A 24,034-nucleotide genomic window follows, 5' to 3' on the forward strand; every position below is an offset into this window, starting at 1 on the left:
CTCTCTCTCTCTCTCTCTGTGACTATCATAAATAAATAAAAATTAAAAAAAAAAAAGAATCAACTAAAAGATTCCTGCTAAATTCCTCTGTGGATACAATGTAATATAAATTCAAGGTATACAGGAGTTAGCCTCTCAGAAAAATACAGCAGCAGCAGCAACAAAAATCACAAATGACAAAGAAATAAACAAAAAACCAACAGGCTCCTAGCAATTCATAAAAACAAGTCTATTCTCCTAAAGACTGAGATTCAAATTGACAAGGACATGATTTTTTGATAAAGCAATGAAAATAAATACAAAACATATGCAAATGTTCCCATCAAACACCACATTGACTGCACTGAACCACTGTTAACAAAACTTCCTACCTCAATGCCATTCCTGTCCTTTATACTTTTCTTTCATTAGTGACTCCCCATGACACTTGGCTCCAGTGAACTTGGATTACTCATCCTGTTTTCCCAGTTCTGCATTCTTGCTCATGTCATTCCATTCATCTAGAATTCCCCTTCCCATCCCTTTGCACAACACTACCAATTTTCTCGTCCTTCAAGACTTGATCAAACCTCACTTACTGTGTAAAGCCTTCCTTGTCCATACCTCCTCAGAGCAACCATTCTCTGCTCCAAAAGTCCAGGACATTTCTATTCTTTTTTTTTTGTTTTAAGATTTTATTTATTTATTCATGAGGGAGAGAGAGAGAGAGAGAGAGGCAGAGACACAGGGAGAGGGAGAAGCAGGCTCCATGCAGGGAGCCTGATGTGGGACTTGATCTCTGTTCCCCAGGATCAGGCCCTGGGCTGAAGGCAGTGCTAAACCGCTGAGCCACCCGGGCTGCCCGACATTTCTATTCTATAGAACTAAGTGGTCCAGACAAATGTGGGCATTTGTCTTTCTTTTGGGTTGTTCAGCCTCTGAACCCTTTTTTTTTATGTTTGGAGGAAGCAGAGCCACCACCTACTCCAGAAGCTTAGGACTCATGATAGAGGCCAAGCCAATCAGATCTATTAATGGTACTCTGAAGTAGAAGCCAGTGATGTGAAGAAGCAGTGGAAGGTGATGCCTGTGGAGAAAGCTGTGTTCTATTTCCCAGGTCAGTGATGGCAGCAATCCTAACAGTGGTGGCCACTGCATGCTTTGTTGTCTATGCTCTGTGGTGGCAGTGGCAGGGTCTTCACCAAACTAGCTCCACAGGATGATTTGGGCAGTTTGTGGTTAATCATCTCTAAGCTTGATTCTCCAGTTTTGCTGGAGGTCTGGGCCTAAAACAGATTTCAGCATAGTATAAAACAGGAAACAGCTTTAAATGTATTCAAGACCCCTCCAAGAATTGTTCACTGCTTGTCTTTCTCCTTAGAATCTTGCCACCAGCAATATTCATAGGCCTTCTTTCTCCTTAGGTCTCTGTCTACAGGAGGACTTGTGGTGACATTTCTGGATGTTACAGTGTTATGGATTTTTTTTAAAGATTTATTTATTTATTTTAGAGGGGGGTATGGGCAGAAGGAGAGACAGAGAGAGAGAGACCTCAAGCAGACTCCTCATTGAGCGTGGAGCCAATGTGAGGCTCAATCCTAGGACCCTGAGATCATGACCTGAGCTGAAATCCAGAGTCAGAGGCTTAACTGACTGAGCCACCCAGGCACCCCTGGATGTGGCAGTGCTTAAGGAAAATGCTGACATTTGGGAGGGAAGAAGAGATGCCAAAATAGTCTCATACAATGAAAAATTGTCTGGCATCTCCTGCTACTTTCAAATATCTCTTGGGCATTCGTGTAGGTAAAAATAAATCCTGTTCATAATTATCTGAACCTAGAATCTGACTTTGTTTTATATATGAAAACAAAAAAAAAATCTTAGACTTTTTGAGAGAAGACTGCATTTGGTTTGGAACTTCCCCAAGAGTCCTTCACTATTTAGGGATATCACATTAAAGATGGCAACATTACTCAATGCCACACACAAAGGTTCAGAGTGTAATTTCATGCTGTATTTGCTGGCTTCTGTGATTAGTGCAAACATCTGACTCCCTCATTATGATCCTCTGGTGTCCTCCTGGCCAAGCATTTGCATATTTAATACATATTTTTATGTATTTCATAAATTATTTCCTTTTTATTATTTATTCTATTGTTACAGAAATATATCAGGTTTTTTTTTTTAAGATTTATTTATTTATTTATTTATTTATTGAGACACACACAGAGAGAGAGAGAGAGAGAGAGAGAGAGAGAGGCAAAGACACAGGCAGAGGGAGAAGCAGGCTCCGTGCAGGAAGCCTGACGTGGGACTCGATCCCGGGTCTCCAGGATCATGCCCTGGGCTGCAGGCGGCGCTAAACCGCTGCGCCACCGGGGCTGCCCTATATCAGGTTTTTATAAAAGATTTTTATAATTTCATTTCATGACAGTCAAGGTAGCACTCTAAATTACTTATTATACGAGTACGATGTTTGATCTAATAGGGTTGCAAACCATGGCCCTAAAGCCCTCTCCTATTTTCCCACAATCTTCTAGCCTACCCCCCTCCCACCAGTATGTTACTAAAGATCCACTGGTGGGCAGCCCGGGTGGCTCAGGGGTTTAGCGCCGCCTTCAGCTCAGGTTGTGATCCTGGAGACCTGGGATCAAGTCCCACGTCGGGCTCCTTGCATGGAGCCTGCTTCTCCCTCTGCCTGTGTCTCTGCCTCTCTCTCTCTCTCTCTGTGACTATCATAAATAAATAAAAAATTTAAAATAAATAAAGATCCACTGGTGTAGAATTTAGGATGTTATTTATTTTTATTAGATAGCATATTTTTCTTCCTGCTATATACATAAATAGCTTTAGAAAACAGCTCTATTCTTGCTAAGTTACAACTATAACATCTTGGTTGATATTGATTAAAGATCTAATGGTCCATTTTAAATGCTGATAAAAAGGGGGTGCAATAGGCTTTAAAGCTAGCAGACTCCTGGGAGCTCATATCTGTGGGAACTTTACTGAATGGAGACCCATCCTACGTGGTGCCCTTAATGACCATGTGAGGGACAAACCTTCCCTTCGATCCTAGATGCTTAAAAGAATTTGAATATAAATTAGCATGAGATTTGAAAAAGAAAAGTCTCATTATATCCCGCTTTTCTGTTTCCAACCATCAAATTCCAGTTGGTGAACATCTGAGCAGAATGACTACTTGGCAGTCACCTCATAGTGAGACCAGAGAGACTCCTTGGGACAAGGGGTCCTCAGTTAGCTTGAGCACAGATCGCAGACGGGAGCCCTGCTCCAGCCAACAGTGCCCAGAGGCTTTCTTACCTGCTTCAGGACTCCTCTTGAATGATAATAACTACAAGGATGAGATTCTAGAGAGAATATTTCTTGATATTAAAAAAACCCCTAACATCTGAGCCTCATCATATTTTTTTATTAGTAGCCGCCTTGCTGGTGATGGTCTTAGTCTTATATGTTTTGCCAAAGGGCATCAGAAAAATGCCTTTCAAAATCTTATCATATTGACATGCAGAAGCAGCATCTGAGGATTTTCTGAATTGAATCAACCTGTATGTACTTAAAAGGGGAGCTGTGATTTTTAAAGAGGACTGATTTTTAATTACTTGGAAACTGTATGAATTAACATGATTTCCAAAATCAACAGCCTAAGACTTTGATTTTATCACTCAAGAAATAAATCCTCAACAGATGGTCCATGGGAGTGACACAAATGTCCTGGAGATTTTAATCATACTGAAGTGAATTGTAAAGTCCTACAAAGATGAAAAGTATTTTAGAATATGCTCCTAATTGTCACAGCCACTTAGGAAATCATTTAGTACAAGTTAACAAACAATACAATAAATATACCGTGAAGCTATATTTTTATAGTGTAACAAGCTACTAGCTGAAAAAAGGCAAACTGAAAAAGCTAGGCAATATCTCAGGACACTCATTAATGACTGATTTTTTTAATGGATTTTACCCATTTGATGTTGAATCAATCAGATACAACATGAGTGACCAAAAAAAAAAAAAAAGTCCTTTTTTTCAAATACGTCACCTTTATATGCTAGAAATATTTGCTCATGACATTTTTCTTTCTTTTTTTTTTAAAGATTTTTTTTTTTATTTATTTATAGAGACAGAGAGGGAGAGGCAGACACACAGGCAGAGGAAGAAGCAGGCATCATACAGAGAGCCTGACGTGGGACTCGATCCAGGGTCTCCAGGATCACGCCCCGGCCTGCAGGCGGCGCTAAACCGCTGCGCCACAGGGGCTGCCCTCATGACATTTTTCAAGCCTGTAAGCCACACTAGAGAGACTCAAAGAATCCGTTTATACTCAACATCAACTATTGCTCTATTATTTTCAGATGGTTGAGTCACTTGGTAGCCCCTCATCATCGTCTGGTTACCTCACTGTCTTTGTTCAAATGTTAACCAGGAAATGATCTGTTGCTTTGTCTTCTTATTTATGTAGCCCCCATAACAACCTCTCTTTCTTTTTCATTCTCATTAGTTTCTCTGAGGAACTTGCAGCTCCAAGACTGTGCAAAACTGACTTTCACTTTGTGAGAACTACCTATGACTTGCTGTGGCACAGATGCTTCCCTGCCAGGAATTCAGTAAGGCGTGATAATTTGTTTTCTTGACTCACACACTGACTCAAATATTTATTATGCATGATATTCTGGGGATGTTGGGAAATAGAAAGATGAATTCACCTCATTTCCAGACCTCAAGAAACTTACATCATGTTATGTAGGAAGGAAACGTGCTAAATGCCACAGAACTGCACAGTCCAATAGAATAGCCACTAGTTATTGATTGCTGGCATTTGAATGTGGGTAGTTTGATTTGAGATGTACTGTAAGTATAAAATACACACTGGATTTTGAAGATTCAGTGCAAAAAAAATGCAAAGCATTTCACTAATATTTTTATATTGATTATATGTTGAGGTGACAATATTTTGTATATACTGAGTTAAATAAAATATATAATTAATTTAATCTGTTTATTTGCACTTTTTCTATGTGGCTTCTAGAAAATCTATAATTACATAGGTGGCTAGCATTGATACAGAAGTTTAGAGAGAAGTAGAAGAGTACTTTGTGTGTTGGGGGTGTGGGGAGTACATAGAGGGGAAGATGGTGAGCAGAAAACCACCCAAGAGGAGCCCACACTTGAATAAGCTTCGGCATGTGCAGAGTGGAGCAGAGACCTCAGTCAATAGAGAGGCAATGCTGTGTAAAGGGCAAGGCATAATCTCTGGCTCATATCTCAGCTCCTCTTAGAAGCTGTTGACCTCTCTAACTCTCAATTTCCACATGAAAAAATTGGAGCTAGTGATGCCTATCTCATAAGATTAATCATGAGGATTATAATGAGATAATGTATACAAAGAGTTTAGTATAGTGCATAGAACAAGAAAAAGCACTTAATAAATGGTACCTACATTCACTAGTATATGGAATATCAGCAGGGTTATAGGATGATTTAAAGGATGTTAAAGTGACATTTAACATAAAAGCCATTTACTCAGCTACTGTGCCAGAGATGCCACCATTAAAGTCTTATCTCCCATTTTAAATCATTGCCTATAATTTGAGTGAATCCCAAATTCTATACAACGCATATTCAGGAACAGAGAAAAAAAAGATACATTTTCCAGTTGATTTTCACTGTCCTTATTTCACTACTGACTTTATAATATTTTATAATTTTTTTTTGTACAAAGGAGAGGGTTAGAAGTATTAGTAGGCTATTTTCTTTCTTTTCTCTGTTGGTATTTTTTGGTCATTGGGCAATATTCAGTGGCCCACATCTTGCTTCATCAAAGTTATGAATGGAAACTAGAGCAAATTCTAAGAGTGATGCGGTTGCCATTACCTTAGGATGCAAGAGAAAATCAGCATATCCCCCAAGTTCCCATTAAAGTAATCCTTAGAAGGGCTTTATTACAGTCTGATACCTTACTGCACTATTCTGGGAACCTAATGTCAGACCACCATGTGGCAGGTTACTTAGAGAGTAATTGACTAGAGGTCACTTCAATTGCATATAGAAGCTAGCTTCTCTTAAAGACCGGGGCTTACCACAGGATGCTGGGTTAATAGTTATAAGTATCCCAGAAATGACATTGGCTCTGACAAATATATTCTCTCTCCCACCCTGAGTTTCCAGCTTTAGGAATTTTAAGAGGACCTCTTCTAGAGGGGTAAAATCAAAGTCTATACATGACTCAATTCAAGTCAAACTCTACAGACCTCTGACTTCTACAGTGGGTTCCTGGTACATTTCAACTGTTTTTTTTTTTTTTCCCCCCTTTGGCTATCTGTTAAGAGAGCCAGAAAAGGGTGTCCATTGAGAACCTTCAATCACCTCAAAGTTGTGCTTAGTAACTATCTTTATTATAATAATTAGCAGTCAGTATTATTGAACACTCATTATTATGCTAAGCATTGTACAATCTATTTCTTTTAATTTTCATAACACCACAATAAATCACTTACTATTACTCCTTACTTTAGTATCTGTTGTTGCTTTACAAAATACCACAAAATTTAGGGGCTTACAAAAACAATAATCCCTTATGATCTCTTAATGGTTTCTGTGGGTCTGGAATTCAGATAAAGCATACTGAGTTTGATATATCTCTACACTGTGAAGTCTGGAGTCTCAACTGGAGGACTTGAAGGCTAGGCCCTGGAATCATCCAAAGACACTTTCACTGACATGTCTAGTGGTTGATGTTGGCTATCTGCAAAGATGTTGACTAGGGCACCCACATGTGGCCTGGGCTTCATGGTGACTGGGTTGCAAAGGTAAGTGTCCCACAAAAGAGAGGAGACAGGCAAAGAGAACACGTGGGCATGAGGCAGACCTTACTGCCGCTTATGACTTTACTGGCCCTCACTCACTTCTGCCAAATTCTTTTGGTTGAGGCAATTTCAAAGTTCAGCCCAGATTCAAGGGAAGGGAATACTCAATCTCTAGAAAAATAGAATGTCAATGTCAGTTCGTAAGAACAGCACGTGGGACAGAATATATATTAATGCAGCTGTCTTTGGATGGCTTTTGGGAAATACAACCTGCTACACATCTGTATTTCATACATGAAAAACGGAGGCTTATGGAGAGTAAATTGCTTGTGATAATACAACTAGTAAAAAGAAAAGCCAAGGGAGAAATCTTTTGGTTTCCAGAATCTATTCTTAAAAAAAAAAAAAAAATCACTATGCCAATATATTTCCTACCCCAAATTCTTTCTAGCTTTAAACTTTAAAAAATAAAAGTCTACTTCAAATACACAAATACTTATTTATTTAAACAGTGTGCCACAAATTTCATAAAACTGGAGTGGATGGTAATATGAATTCACAATAATTTTAAAGTCCAAGTTACAAGACCTCAAGGCCTCTCTCTTTTCTTAGAAATATTTCCTTTTCTTCTTACTATTTCTATAGTTCCTAAATATGCCCACCAACTCATCTTTCCTCCAAGCCACTATGTCACAGCTACCAAGTTGTTTCCTCTGCCAATGGTGGGACTTCTGAGAACATCAGTGACAAGGGGGCTGCGTCTTCTCCCTTCACTAGCTGCTGATGGAGACAGAGGGGAGCTGGTTTTGCACAGAGTTGGGAACAATGACCTTGTTCCAGCTATGGGTCCCACTTTGTCATGTTACCTGGGCAGAAGAGCAGTACTGCCTTTCCCAGTTGCAGGGTCACATGAAAGCCTTCCTTTCAACTTAGTCCCCACGTCCTTCTCATTTTTCTGTCACTGATGTTAGTAAAACAAAGCAAAACAACTGCCCTCAGCCACTCCCAAGCCTAGTGCTTTCTAAGTGCAAACAATAATTCAGCCTGGATCTCCAAACTCACTCCTGCAAGGGTTAGAAACATTCACCTTTTTCTTTTCCATGACAAAACTGAAACAAACAAACAAACAAACCGTATAGGAAGAAGCACAACTCAATGATAAAATAATTTACACATTGAATATAAACTCTTCAAGGGCTAAACAGAAGTCATCCAATTATTGGGGACTTGATGGTTTCCTGCAAAAACATGTCAAACATAACCAAAAAATGTCTGGTAGACATTTACTTTTTACATATATCTCTCAAAGAACTAGGTGAAACAGTTTTCCCAAAACAAGAGAGAGGTGAATCCAAAGACAAATTCTCTAATCAGAGCTGTGAAAAAAAGTTTTCCCAGGCTTCTCTGCACTCCGCCACAATCTGGTCACAGCTATAGTTATCTTTGCATGAAGGGAAATACTGTCTTAGACATAGGCCAGAAATGGGAGCTCAGCGGTGGGAGAGGTAGCAGAAGGCTTTACGTTCCACAGCTGGCCCTCCCTTTAGGGTATTAAGACAGCAATAGCAGTAGTAGTAACGAAGAGGAAGAGGAGGGAACTGGGGAGGACGGTAGGCAGGAGGGGAGAAGTAACGTATTGAATTCTTACCAAATACCTGGCACTTTGCTAAATGCATTCATAGAGTTCTCCCAATTGCTCTGTGAAATACCCCTTTGTAAAAATATCGCGTTTTTTTTTTTTCAGATGAGGAAGCTCAGGCTTACAGATAAAGTGAATTATCTAAGGCCATATAACTTATAAAGAGTTGAAGCTGAGATTCTTACTCAGGCATTATTACTCCTGAATTCTTACACTATTCTTATCAATTGTCTCCTACCCTAAATTAGCTGTTAGCTATTGTTTTTCTAAGAAACCTAATTAGACCAAACTTTATTAAATACCCATCATGTGCATAAATCTTCACTAGGCCTTGGGATGATAGAGATGAAAGAAGAACTAGTCCCTGTGTTGAGGGAACCAGTGGTTTAAAAAAGAAACAATATCCATGGAGAGGGCTCTCAGGGTCTTATGGTAACATCAACTAGAGAAGGATTTGTTCTAACTCTGATGGGATCTTTGAAAAATTCCAGAAGGTGATTTTTGAGATGGGAATTAGCTTACACATACAATTTTGACAGATAAAGAAGAAATGGATGGGGTGCCTGGGTGGCTCAGTTGGTTAAGCATCCAAATCTTGATCTCAAGTCAGATCTTGATCTCACAGTTGTGTGTTGTGAGATCAAGTCCCATGCTGGGCTTTTTTAGAAGAAGGAAGAGGAGGAGGAGGAGGAAGAGGAGGAGGAGTAGAAGGAGGGGGAGGAGTAGGAGTAGGACGAGGGGGAGGAGGAGGAGTAGGAGGAGGGGGAGGAGGAAGAGGAAGAAGAAGAAGAAGAAGGAGGAGGAGGAGGAGGAGGAGGAGGAGGAGGAGGAGGAGAAAAGGGGGAGGAGGAGGACAGCAGCAGCACCTGGGTGGCTTAGTCAGTTAAGTGTTTGCCTTCAGCTTAGGTCATGATGCCAGGGTCCTGGGATCAAGCCCCATGTGGGGCTCCTTGCTCAGTGGGGAGCCTGCTTCTCCCTCTCTCTCTCCCTCTGCCTGCCATACTCCCTCTCTGTGTCAAATAAATAAAATCTTAAAAAAAAATAAACAAGAAAGGGAAAGGCATTCTAAACAGGGGAAATGATATAAGGAAGAATAATTTAAAAAGAAGGGCTAGGGGCACCTGAGTGGCTCAGTGGTTGAGCGTCTGCCTTCGGCTAAGGTTGTGATCCTGGGGCCCTGGGATCTAGTCCTGCATTGGGCTCCCTGCATGGAGCCTGCTTCTCTCTCTATGTCTCTGCCTCTCTCTGTGTCTCTCATGAATAAATAAATAAAAGAAGGGCTTGTACAAATACATGGCATGAGAGAAGATGACTGGGTCATCAGGGAATGGGTAAAAAGTTAGATGGTTTGGGTGAGACCCTCAAAGATGGATTAGGAAAAGAGAGATGGAAAAAAAAAAAAAGGAAAAGAGAGATGAGAAGCGGTTGTGATGGGCCCTGATTGCACAAAAGAGGCTGGATTTTTCCTACTGCCAAGGAGAATCATGCAGAGCCTTTTGTACAGAGGACTGGAAGAATTATATGGGTGTTTCAGATACCAGGCAGCTTCTGTAACTCCTCTGATGGGTAAGACTTCTGGATGCACCTTGCAAACTGCCACGCTGGTTGGGATAGCCTATAGGGAAGGCTACATGCGTTGGGCAGAAATCCATGGAAAACTTGTCTTTCATCTCCAGGTTTTTATTCTGTTTCCTTGAGTTAGATTTTTGTGGCTTTGTCTTTCAGAGGGCTCTCACTAATGGCACAGGAAAAGAAAGGCTGAGATTTGCACTAAAATTCTCAACCAGAGGCCAAATGTTGACCATTGGCAGTCATTTCTGGAAGGGACAAAGGTTTGCAAGGTGGAAGGACATGTGTGGGAGGAGAGTAAATCTGCCCCTTGCCTGAAGGGGACCTGGGGAAGGATGGGGGTGGAAGTAGGTTACTTCACAAAGGTATGTATGGCCTTATCCCTTGGCCTTTGCAATAGCATTTGTTCATCTTTTTTAGTCTTAAAGAATTGAAATGAATTCCCTTTATTTGAAGCATAAGCTGCAAAGTTTTTCTAAATGATTTGTTATTCTTTTTTGATGCTGAGGAGATTTTCCTCACTGAGCTCTATGAAGAGTTGAGGCCTAGTTAATCACCATTTCTCAGAATGGTGTGGAGTCCAGAAAATTGATGTCTGCAATGACCACATTATCTTTTTACCTTGGCAAATCTTAGAAAGCCTGAGCAAATGACTCTATTTGTGCTTCCTGCTAGGATAGAATAGTTGAAATCAGATCTCACAAGGAGATAACGCAAGCATTCTACTGCATGAAAATTTTTTTCAAATTCACTACAATTGACAAATGGTCTAATTCTACTTGAGCTGCTATGTTTCCCCTTGAGTAGCTCTAGCATGAAGCTTGAAAGTTAGTCCATAGGTCAAAAGATTTTTTTGGTTGGACCCTGAATAGAAGGCGAAGAAAACCATATCCAAAAATTTAAGTAAGTTAAGACTAATTGAGGACATAATACATACATGCATACCTGTGTAAGCTGTTCACCAACCAACAGGATAAACTTCTTGGTTTTGCAGCCCAAACAAAGAGAAGAGAAGCAGCAGAAGTACAGGTGTACATTAGGACACAGGTGGGCCTAAGGGCCAAGGGATGGTGACCTACCCAGGAGACCTAGACTTCCTATTTAAGAAGTGCCTCAAATTTAGACATTTAACTTCATCAAATACAGGTCAAAAATAGCATAATATCTAGAGTTCTAAAGTTTCGCTGACAGTGAAGAGAAGAGACATTCCTTGTTGGCCTTTAGCATATGTGCCAGACTATATGGCTCACGTTTTTTTTGAGAATTTTTTTAAAGATTTACTTACTTATTTTATTTATTTTTTTTAAAGATATTTATTTATTTATTTATTTATTTATTTATTTATTTATTTATTTATTTATTCATAGTGATGCAGAGAGAGAGAGAGAGAGAGAGAGGCAGAGACACAGGCTGAGGGAGAAGCAGGCTCCACACAGAGAGCCAGACGTGGGACTCCATCCAGGGTCTCCAGGACCACGCCCTTGGCTGCAGGCGGCGCTAAACACTGCGCCACCAGGGCTGCCCCTACTTACTTATTTTAAAAAGAGAGAGAGAGAGCAAGAGAGCGAGTGCAGGGAGGGGGATAACGAGGGGGAGAGAGAAACCTAAACAGACTCCTCACTGAACTTGGGGCTGATGTGGGGCTCAATCTCAGGACCCTGAGTCAGATGCTCAAACCCCTGAATTCATGGGTTTTAAACAGATTCTACAATTATCTTGTGATGGTAATATTATATTGCATGGTGTTTGTGCATGTTAATAATGCTAATTTGAAAGTTTCTAACAATGTCAATGCTGCAATTGTGTAGAGCCATTTTGTTATTGTTACTTATTTTAATGTATTGGGAGCCTCAAGGTATTGAAGTGAGCAGAACCTCACCTGAGCCCCGTGGGCCCTGAGTATGGGGAACCTAAGGAGGTTCCCCTATTTGTTCCCTTGGTCCCAGTCATAGAAGAAAATACCTGCAGGGGTCCACAGTTCAGCACACATGAACAGGACTTAGTGTCAGTACGTAAGCCTGCCATTTCAGGTCCTGTTGTCATCACTGAGCTGTCCATCTTCCCTGAAGCACTCCGTAGCATGTTCTCATTCCCATAGTATTTAAGGGTTGGTCTACGAGTATTCAGGAAATCTACTAGAAATGAGCCTCTATGTGGTAGAGACACTACAGGTGAGGGTTGAACTGAGAACATTCTAGCCCAGGAGAATGAATAACACTGCAAGTCCTGCCATGTGCTCAACTTCGACTAAGTTTTCTTTGATTCTGGTCAAACTTGCCTGAGCAGACAGCTTCAGTGCAAAGGTTTGTGTGTTCAGGTGACTCTAGGTCCACACACAATTACCTTGATTACGTGAATTCTGCGTTGCCCACACAGGATTTCCAGCTCCTTTCCTGACCGAGGCTCCAGAATAAATCTTCTTTTGATTGTTAGGGAGAAGTTAGTTGGGCATTAAAAAAAAAAATCTTCCATAATGATTTATTGCCCAGCCTTATGGTGCCAAAGGGTTGCTCAAGGCATGGGGCAGAGCTGTAAGGCAGCCAAGGCCCTCCTCTCCCAGAGCCCATGTGCTCGAGGTGAGAAGACAGTAACAACTTAGTAAATAAGTAAACCCACAAGATGATTTCAGATGGTCCCAAGTGATGTGACGGCAATAAAGTGGGGCCAGGGGCGTTTGATACAGGGATTGGGCAGCTATTTCAGATTGTGTGGTCAGAGCTGGCTACCAGAGGAAATGACATTTGAGCTGAAGATATGTATCTACACTGAGAGCTGTAATTGTGCCCCGTAGCTATATGGAGCTACTAGATTCAAGAAGAATTCCAAGAGGAATGCTAATTACCTGGATAACACTCAAGTATTTTGCTTAACATAGCCAGTCTTGTATATGGTTAGTTATTTCTCAGTTCAACCAACATTCTCTGAGGACATTGACTTTTATTTTTCTGGAAAGGGCAGGCTGGCTGCTCCTGGTGGTTGAGAGCTAGCTAGAATTATCCCGTGTTAATTACAACCCTTCTCCTCCTTCATTTTTTATTGTTATAATGATTTTTTTTTTTTCCTGGAAGGTTCTTTTGTTTGAGGGATGATGACATCAATGAAACTGATTTCACAAACCACCATGAAAATCTGCTTTACTGTGACATCTAAAGTTTTCTCTTTGTCCACTGCTACAGCCTATGAGTAGGAGAAATACCCACAAAGTGGATGTTGACTCAGTAGCAATGAGTGCCCCACTGCTATTTAAAGATGCAGGGCATTTCTGAGCTTTCCATAAGGGAATAATTAAATCACTGCAGGTAACAAAGAATTAATTTTGAGGGATATTAAGCACCCTTAATTAGCACATTTGAGTTTCGTTTCCCCACAGGGAAAATATTCTCATGGCAACTTGCCATGTCAAAGCTTCTAAAACTTCTCCCAAAACTTAGAGCTGAAGTCCATTTTACAATGCAAATGAGGACTGCACAAATCTTTTAAGCCAAATCATTCCTAAGCATTTAGGTTCCAGGGCCTTGGATTTTGTGAATAATTCTGCGGCAACCACTGGGGAGGCCTTCTAAAAAATACATAACTGGTAAATTCAGAGTACCTAAATCTTCTAATAACTCACATTTGTGCAGAGGGTTTTGTTTTTGGTTTGGGGCTTTTTTTTTTTTTTTTTTTTGGGCAGAATTTTGAAGCTTGTTTTTTTTTTTTTCTCCCTGAATTCTGACTCTGCTATATTTTAATCGCATTTTAAAGTTTAAGTGAATTTAGAGATCATAAAAATTCAAGACAAATAGAAACATCTCAGCCTAGACACATCAATCACATGGAGCTGATTCCTTACAACATAACATGCAATTAGGGCAGCAGAAAGTATTGCAGTTTATTGGTCTCAAATTCAATTAGATGAGATCGATTAATTCCTTGGGATATTTACGACATGCTTCTCTTATCTAGGCATCAGTGCTACACCAAATTTAATTTAACAATAAAAGAGGACTGATCTGTTTTATTATTATGTAGGTTTATATACACACATTTTTAATTTTAGGGGGAAGACTTTTAAAAATACATGTACTTTCCAAATATGAGCATTGTAGAGTTTAATGTATGTCAATGATCACCAGGTAATGATTATTTTATTTTATTTTCATTTTTTAAAAAAGATTTTACTTATTTATTTTTGAGAGACACAGAGAGGCAGAGACACAGGCAGAGGGAGAAGCAGGCTCCATGCAGGGAGCCTGACGCAGGACTCGATCCCAGCACCGCAGGATCACATCCTGGCCTAAAGGTAGACACTCAACCACTGAGCCAACCAGGCGTCCTGGTAATGATTATTTCAGACGTGGACATGAACATTTGCTTTAGATGAACTTCTAAAGGCAAAGCTAAATAATGAACAAGGACTGCAAGTGAAAGTTACCTTTGAAATTCTATCCTATTTCTTAGATCTGCACATGGGAATGAACTTAAACTCGAACAACTAATGAGAGAAAGGAAGAACAATCATTTTAGGTAGTATCAGTTCTCAAATAGTATATAATGGAGTGATTTCTTTTTCTAAAAGTTTATTTATTTATTTATTTATTTATTTATTTATTTATTTATGAGAGACACAGAGAGAGAGGCAGAGACACAGGCAGAAGGAGAAGCAGGCTCCCCTCCTGGAGCAGATGTGGAACTCGATCCTGGGACCCCGCGTTCACAGCCTGGGCCGAAGGCAAGTGCTAAACCACTGAGCCACTCAGGCTGCCCAATGGAGTGATTTCTAATGTCTAATTTCTCACTAGTAAAAATATCAGAGAATAATGTTCGCAAAGCGCTAGGGAGAAAAACTGATAACTAATAGATACTGCCAATTTAACCATGTGGCCTAAGTTCTTTGATTTTATTTTTTGATAGGATCCTGCAGGCAGCTACCAACATCTTCCCACATGGTCCTCTGAACACTTCAGGACTTACAGGATGAAGCAAGAAGTGATTAATTTCTTTAAACTTCTAAATTTCTCTTTCTAACATTTGAACGTGCTTCTCCCAACAGTTATCACCTCCTGCTTTTTCCTTTTCTTCATTTTTTCTCTTCATTCCTTATTCCTTCTACTCCTCAAGAGCGTAGGTGTTTAAGACCAAAAGAGGGGCAGTCCTGGTGGCGCAGTGGTTTGGCGCCTGCCTTCAGCCCAGGGTGCGATCCTGGGGTCCTGGGATTGAGTCCCACGTTGGGCTTCCTGCATGGAGCCTGCTTCTTAAAAAAAAAAAAAAAAAAAAAAAGACCAAGAGGTCCTAAAATATTAGTGCACTGACTAGCATCTTTTCCTAACTGAAGAAACTTCTTAGGGCAAGGCAGATTCTGGTTTCATCCTTGCCCCTCTCTCCATAGCGCTTTATGCGAATTCCGAAATATTAAAGGGAATCTAGAGGACATTAATTTCCAAGTCAGTTTCAGAGAGGGAGAAGTCTTCCAACATTTGTAACGGGTAGACTTCTGCGTGAGCACTTCCTAAGACAGGAAGTTCACTGCTTGATGAAGCTGCTGGTTCATCTTTTTCTTCAGCTTTGCAGCATTTCTTCTGTGGAGATGAAATCAGCTTTACAGGTATCTTAGCATATTGTCCCAAGTTCTGTCCTATGGATCTGCACAGGTCAAGTCAAATCACCCCCCCACACCCCCCCGACAGCCCTTCCACTACTGGAACACACATATTAGGTCTGTCAACAACTACCCCCCCCCACCAATGCTACCCCACGGTGACTGGAATAGAGCTGCCTATACCTGCTCCACACACTCCACTAAAATTCCAGTTTCTTGCATCTCTAGAGATTTAAAATCCATCTCCACAATTTTTCAAATTCTCTTCAGTTTATATCCTCTGGCTTCCTTGTTTGTAGAAGCTTCTTGGACCAAAACCTAGTCTCCTTACAAGTTTCCACAAAATGTCACCAGTTTTAAGCAGTTTGGGTCTCATGTTTATGGCAGCAGCAAAATCATCCTGAGGAGTCACACAGCAGAGGGCATGGGCTTCTGAACCCTCCCTCTATTCCCCTGTCCTTCCACTTCTTATGTTGTCCTCCCCCTCATCTGCTGGTCTGCTGAGTGACAGTCAATTCTACTAATCCAGAATACAAAAAATTTAGCCTCCCTTGAAGGTAGATTATCTCAACAGAGTCTGTTCCTTCCTTGAAACAGTGAAGTTTTCACTGTTGTTACAGTACATAATAATATTAACTGCCTGTATTGAAATGTTGAACACTTTACATGATCTCATTTCAATTTTATATTAACCCCATGTGGTAGATCCTTGGCTTATGTGAAGAATCTAAGGTTTCAAGAGGTCAAGTAATTTTTCTAAGGAAAACGTGGCTATTATTGGCCAAGCTAGCATTTAAGCTTACTTTTCTTTCAACCCCAAAGTTAGTATACCTTAAATATATATTAAATGACTCTTCAAGATTTCCATACCCATTATCATCTTGATTATTAGTCTCTGGATAAATTCTAATTTTTACAAAAAAAAAAAAAGTCATTCCTTTTAAAATATGGCCTCCTAAAATACATTTAGTCCTCCAGATGTGGAGATAAGGAAGTAACTTAAATTCATTGTTTTTAACAAAACAAATAGCACAACATAAAAGCAAAAAATAAGAAGGAAAATGAGAATTTGAAAGCCTGTACCATCTCTGGTCTACCCTTTTTTCTTTCATCTGGACTGTTCCTTCCATTTTGTTACCTATCTGGCCCCTAAAGACATTTGCATTTGTAATCCCTATTTTTTTTTAAATAAAATTGTATAGTCTTGCCTTACATCGTGGATCTCATAGTTATAGCTGTAATGCTTCTCAAAGCAACTCAATGGGACTATGTATATAGTTCATGCTAACTCCTAACCCTGCTGTGGAATGAATATGAATGGCTTGCCCTCTAAAACTACTGTTTGACAAGAAGTAATTTAGGTAATAAGTGCATCTAGCTAACCACTCAGCCTCTCCATCTAACATGGCCATTCTGTTCTCTGCTTGTCTTTACATTTTAAATTTTATTCAAGAAGCTATATGCTATAAGGCTATTCATGTTCTGTAGAATTCATGAAGATTGTAGGATTTAAACTTCAAGAGTTTTAATTTTTCCTGTGTGTATACAGCTGACAAATAATTCCTATGATGCCTACTGTTAAAAATTTTCTTCAGGGATATCTGGTCACTCCTTATATGCCTAAATGGAAAAAGTACCAAATTCTCCATAAATCACTAGGCAAGTGTTTGATCATTCTGTAGGCAAGTTAATTATTTTTTTAATTGTTGTTGTTCCCAGAGGCCAGAAATGCCTGGGTGACATGGAATTTCACTCAGAGGTTTTCCTAATGCCTTTCTATGTGATGAGTTAAATAGAGTGCTGTGTTTTGTTCAAGGTGATGTAACTAGATACGAGTCTTGTCCCTGAGTTAAGGTTCATCTAACCAACAGAAAAAATACTATCCCTATTTTACAAATTTGAAACCTAAGGAGATTTTGCTACACTCTTCAAGATAATGACTTCATTAAAGGATTTTCTAATAGTCATAGGTTTGCGAAAATGGTATGTGTCAGTTTGTTAAATAGTGAGCTTCCTATCATTAAAGATGTTTAATCATGGTTTGGATGGGCACAGAGAGTGAACTGTATTCATTGGCATAAGAAGCCACTTCCAACTCTGAATTTCTGTTTCCGTATAAAGTCAATAATTTCAAGCAATATTTTAGGTTGCTTGTTCCTCTCACAAATTGAGACGACTGGTTGAGGTCTATGTTTCTCCTCGATTACAAAAACCTTTGTATAGTAGAAAGCAGAAGTCAAAGTTTCTGGCAAGTAAATCGGAAGCCTTGCCCCCTAATGCTGTTTGTCTGTATGTACACTTAGAAAATGGTTGACTATACCTAGTAAACAACATCTATAAAGGTATAGACATATAACTAAGGTGAATATAATTCCTAAGTAGAAGTTCAGAGTCAGAAAACCTGGTTGTTTCTCACTTTTCTTTTGTTAGTTTCACAGCACATTTGTCATGCTTAAAATGTTAGTGGGATGCTGACATAACACTAGTAACTTAAAGAAAATTTTCAAGAGGGAAAATTAACATTTAAATGGATTTTGATTATTACAGAGAAGACAGAAAATCCAGCCAGCGATTTGGTTTAGCTAGGAATACAAGACTAATTGATGCTTGTCAGTACTGGAAAAGGTTTTCCAGAGATGGGAACTGTCAAGGTAGGGGAGGGAGGAGAAAGATCTTCAGACTTGTAGTACTTGACATGCTTGTAGAAAAGACTGTGAATATGTGAGGGAGCAGTCTTACCGGAAACCTTCTAGAAAATAAAGTATATTTAATTCCTGTCCAGCTTACTTACCCTAACTAATACCTCCCATGTTGTGAGGTAAACACTCTTATCCTTTTCTTAAGATCCTCAGGGATGTTGAGTTTACTGCATTGCTACGGGTGACTTGCACACCATGGGGATGAATCCTACTGCTTCTTGTCCAACCCTCTCCCCAAATACGATGTAAATGAAAGCCCGGGAGACTTCTCTCTGGACAGCAGAAAATGAGTGTAGATTTAGGATAGTTTTGCCAACCACAGTAAGAAGGTTATATATTCATGAGAAATGATTGCAGTAATAAAATCTGGCAATATTTCCATATTATTCCCAATGAAAACCAGCTTTCTTTAAAATTAATGAGTTGAGTGTTTGATTGAATGCCTACCTTTAGCATTATTTTGTGTTTTTAGCAATAAATGAATTTTTCTGTATCTTTTAAAAAACCTACAGTAATTGAACATGTATTATGTACTAGGCATCATACTAAATAGTTATTTATATGATATGATCCCGGAAAAAATAGATTCTTACTAAATTAAGTAGGACTATTCCTTGGCCTCATACTGAAGGCCATTTGTAATCTAGCTTCTCAGCTATATTTTGTGTGTCAGCAAATCCTCCTCACTTTTTTCTTGTGGTCATACCTTTTTAAACCTCCTCATTCTTTGAAGTCTGGTTCCATTTCTGCCTCTTCCTCAAAGCTTTCCTTGACCTCTTCAACACAGAATGTTTCCTTGCTCCCTTGAGCTGGAAGTCCTTGTTATCTGCAATACATGGGTACTTAATCATATATCATCCACTGCCTTAATGAATAGTGCTGGTGCGTAAGCTATCTGGGTTTTCATGTAAGTACATCCTGCTACCCAAGTAGATTTTACATTCTTTTTGTAGAGCAAGTCCTATAGTTTTGTGTTAAACCATTTACGATGGAAATTCAACTAAACTGGCTATTCTCCTGCATCTAAGAGGGGAATCAAATATATGTAGAAGGGTTAAGACCTGGGTGTGTGCCTAAGAATGAGAGGTAATGCTTAGCTTTGTTGATATTTCCCAGTTGCCTGGAAAAAAGAGGGTTAATCTCATATGATGTTTCATATTCAGGACCTGAAGTACGCTTGCCTAATATGTAATGTAGGCAGTGTTACCCTCCTGCAGCCCCCAAAAACTTTTTACACCTTTTCTATTTCCTTATCTCTTCTATTTACAGACTGACGATTGGCTTTTTCATTGAACTACAAACATGTCTGATAAATAAATTGTATTTTAGTTTCCTGGGGCAACAATTAGAAGTCTTTTCTGCACAGGTAAAGTAGCCTCCTTGGGAGGTGTCTTTCTTGAGACTAACCTTCCCCTGGGGGCTGAACTGAGGTCACCACGGTGTTAAAGACATGTACTCTTAGAATAATGTTTCAGAGGGTGGGACTCCTTTGGATTAAAATCACAGCAAGCCAACCAAAAAGGGGAATTCACCATGAAGGTACGAGACTGCCTCATGGAACCTAAAGATGAGAAAATAGTTGGTCTTCAGGTACCACGTGGAAATACGTCTCTTACCCTTAGTTAATTCTACAGGTCTGCTTTGTTCCTTTTCCTTGGTGCCCACTAGCTTCCATTTTTTTGAATTCATATGATAAAACACAGGGCTTGAAGCTTCTGAGTTTGAAATCCTAGAGTTCAAGTTACAGAAACAAACTGCCTGTCTTGCTCCACGCCCCAATACCTGAAGAAGGAGTCTAATTATAATCTTGGACCAAGAGTTCATCTCTGGACCAATAAAATATGGTCAGACATGCAACAGCATTTTACTTTATTGTATTTCTAGGGTGATCATTTGGATAGAGGGTGGTAGGACGTGCCTCATGCCCGAAGGAGATAAACTAGACAGATAAAAGAGTAGAGGTTTGCTACACTGCACATGTACAGAGAGATGAAGGGTTTACAAGCCCCTTGTTATCTCATGTGAGCCTCAAGACAGTAGAGTAACACAGGCAAGACAGCCACTATTGGTACACAACGTAGACATTAACATTTTACATTCTAAGGGCATTAACATGGTTTTTAGAAACTAAGTGACTTGTGCAAGGTTCACAAATAAGTAGTAAATTATCTTTCGACTGTTCAACAAACTTATCTTTCTAAATGTTCCTCAAATCCCAGCACCTTCTCAAAGGTTACAAATAGGAGAATAACACTAACTTAGCTTGTCTTCTCTAGAAAAAAAAGAGCAGTTCCAGGGAAGTATAATTTCAGGGAAGTAGGAATGAGGGAAAAGAAGAGTAAGAGAAAAAAAGGAATCATAAGGGAGTGAATTAGCGAGCCGCCCACAGTTTTGAAATAAGCTGATTGTGTATCGCAGGATATTTTCAGAGAGGCTGTGTGAAGCTACCATATGTATCCCATGGGCAGAGGACAGAAACGAATAAAAGTTCATCCACTAGATTCTACTACCTTTGGTCAAAGTTCAGGTTCCAGGGCGCTAACTTACCAACACTTCCTGTTGTATGCTTGGGGACACAGCAGAATCTGCTGGACGCAGAGAAGTCCTAGGGTAGAAGGAAAGATACTATCAGGTCATATGTGAAAGTGACAGGAAGGATGAGAGGCAGCGATGGAGGGAGTCGCTCTGGCTCAGCAGACCAGGTTCCACCATGACCTGATCTTCTGCCACAAAGATGTCAAGTGACCTTAGTAACCTCCTCTCTGTGGCCTACAAGAATGCAGTTGATGCCAAGGCATCATCCTGGGGGACCATCAGTAACACCTGAGCAGCTGGCAGCACGGTCTCACGTGGGAATGGTGAGACCTACTCCTTGATGAAGACTCACTTCAAGGACACCTCTCCTGCACGACTCCAGATTTGATAGATTCCATCTTTATGTCCACACTATTCCTCACATGAGTATACACATATTTAATATAATTATTTATTCAGGGCAGCCCGGGGGGCTCAGCGGGTTAGCGCCACTTTCAGTCCAGGGCCTGATCCTGGAGTCCTGGGATCGAGTCCCATGTCGGGCTCCCTGCATAGAGCCTGTTTCTCCCTCTGCCTGTGTCTCTGCCTCTCTCTCTCTGTGTGTGTGTGTGTGTCTCTATGGATAAATAAATAAAATCTTTTAAAAAATTATTTATTCATATTTTTTTCTCCTAGGAAGGATTTTTATGCAATTGAATAATGTTGATTCATTAATTCAATAGTGTACTGAATACCTACTATGTGCTGGGCACTATTTTAAGGGCTAGGGATAGAATAGTGATAGACACAAATCTTTGACTTTTTGAAGCTTACATTTTAGCCTGCATCTGTATATTTGAGACTAAGAAAGAAATAGGTAAAATATATGTTGTGTTAGTGACACATGCGTTGGATGAAAACAAAGAGGAAAGTTAGATTAAGGAAGAACAGAGGTGGGGAGTGAGGGTTGGGCATTAACTAGTGTGGCCAGGGAAGGCTTCATGGAGTAACACTATGGCAAGAGTATGTATGGATATCTGGGCGGTGGGGGGTGGAGTGAATTGCAGAGAGAGAAAATCAAGTGCATAAGCACTGAGACATGCTGGATGTACTCCAGGGCCAGGGAGACCAGGGTGACCAAAGCAGAGCAAGGGAGAGGCAAATGAGAGGGAAGAGAGTAGATGAGGTCAGAGAATTAATATGGAGCCTAATATCTTGGGGCATAGAAATATCTTTAGCTTTCACTTAGAGAGGGATGGGGAAGCAGTAGGGCTTTAAGCACAGACGTGAGCTGACTTCCATTTCAACAGGATCACTCTGGCTGAGTAGATTGTACAGGGACGCGAGCTGAAGCTGGGAGTTAGGAGGCTACTGGTGTAACTCAGGTGGGCAGTGTTGATTGTTTGGACCACGATGGCCGCAGAAGAGGTGATGAGAGATGGTGTGATTCCACGTTAAAGTGGAGCCGATAGGATTTATTATGGATAAGGAAAGACACCTGAGGAGATTAGATCATTACTCAATCATTAGGAAGATGATTCCAGGTTTTTGGCCTGAGCCAAGATGACAAGAGGAAAAGATTTTAGAAGGAGGATTAGTAGTTTGGAGAGGAAGTGGCCCCTAGACATCTAAGTGGAGCTGTTGAATTGATAGTGGATTTAGGAGACTGAAATTCAAGGAGGAGTTCATGGTTAGAGAGATGAATAGGGAACCATCAGTATGACGCTGAAGGCCATGGGACTGGATAAGATCACCAAGTGAATAAACGTAGCTAGCAAAGAGAAGGGGACAAAAGACTGACTCAGACCACTCCACTCCGATGGATTAGGAAGGTGAGGAGGACAAAAAAGCCTACTCAGCATACCTGGCCATGAAGTAGGAGGAAAACCAGAAGAATGTGGTTTATGGAAGCCAAGACAAGGAGGTGTTTCAAGAGGCCGGGATGGAACCACTTGGCGAAATGTTGCTGATAGTGGTGTCGAGAAGTGACTTTTGGGTGTAGCAGCACAGAGGTCATTGCTGAGCTCAAGCAGTTCAGCACAGTAGAGAGGGGGCGAATGCCCACACCGAAGTTCAAAAGAGAATGGCGGGGAGAGAAATTGGAAGGAAAAAATTATAGGCAATCCTTTAGAGTTTTGCTTCAAAAGGAAGGGGTGAAAAGAGGGTGTTGGTTGGTGGGGTGGGGAATGAAGTGCGTGTTCAGGGCCTGTTTATGTGCCTCTTGGAAGTGTGCACTGCAGCTTACTGGCAGAACCAGGCAGAAAAGGAATGAGTGTGAGAAAAATGAACAAAAAACCCCTAGCACCAGGTCTGCATACATGGGCCACTGAACTGAACTGACCCACACGGTTTACTGTGTCAAGGAGAATAGGTCCTGGGCGAGGGAAGGTGCCTGGGCCAGGCCGTGTAGACCTAACACCCTCAAGGTTTCAGATTCATTTTTTTTTAATTTTTATTTATTTATGATAGTCACAGAGAGAGAGAGAGAGAGGCAGAGACACAGGCAGAGGGAGAAGCAGGCTCCATGCACCGGGGGCCCGATGTGGGATTCGATCCCGGCTCTCCAGGATCGCGCCCTGGGCCAAAGGCAGGCGCTAAACCGCTGCGCCACCCGGGGATCCCAAGGTTTCAGATTCAAAAGGTGGAAAGAATCAGCTGAGTGGAGGTCTCTACTGATGCACGTGAAGCCAGCGTGCGGTCTGGTGGCATTTAGGGAGAGGTTCCTTTAGCGTGGCAGCTTTACAGAAATGTGAGTTGCTATCCTCCTCCTCCTCATTAGCAAACAGCACCTAAGTGCCTAATTCCACGTCCCGCCTCATACATTAGAGGGCCTTGTCCCCTGGGGCGGGGACTGGTGTAGTGATGCGCAGTAGTAAACGGGGCCTCTCCCTCTGTCCCTCATGAATCAATAAATAAGATCTTTAAAAAAAGATCGGGAAGGTCAGGGATGGGGAAAAGGCAGGGATGCCTCTCGCCAAGCATCCCGCCCCAGTTCCCGGTCTGCAGCCCGCCTGCCCGCGCGCGGGAGCGCAGGACTCTCTCCGCCACCTCTGCCTCCCCGCTCCTCGCCCCCGGCTGCCGAGTCTCCGGCCCCGACCCGCACCTGCCTCCGCAGCAGCGCCTGCGGGCGCGCGGGAAGCCGAGTCCCGAAGGTCCCGCGGGGGCAGGCGGCGGCGTTCTGGGCATGTGCGGGCGGCGGCGGCGGCGGCGGGGGGGGGGGGGCGGGGCGGGG

General features: G+C 41.1%; 1 long non-coding RNA gene across 4 annotated transcripts in view; it reads right to left on the bottom strand.

Annotated features, from left to right (window-relative positions):
* LOC119867824 overlaps positions 1–24,034 on the bottom strand; it is a 125,210-nt gene that overhangs the window by 100,573 nt on the left and 603 nt on the right. For 2 of the 4 annotated variants that reach the window (XR_005384664.1, XR_005384663.1), the window contains exons 2-3: positions 20,836–20,893; positions 18,995–19,114 (exon numbers count right to left, since the gene is read on the bottom strand). This is a non-coding gene — a long non-coding RNA (uncharacterized LOC119867824). Of the gene's footprint in view, positions 1–14,634; positions 15,570–18,380; positions 18,561–18,994; positions 19,115–20,835; positions 20,894–24,034 lie in introns of those variants that run through there. The other 2 variants (XR_005384662.1, XR_005384661.1) reach the window with 2 other exon arrangements.

Source organism: Canis lupus, chromosome 36 (genome assembly GCF_011100685.1).
Source record: "Canis lupus familiaris isolate Mischka breed German Shepherd chromosome 36, alternate assembly UU_Cfam_GSD_1.0, whole genome shotgun sequence".
Taxonomy (NCBI): Eukaryota; Metazoa; Chordata; class Mammalia; order Carnivora; family Canidae; genus Canis; species Canis lupus.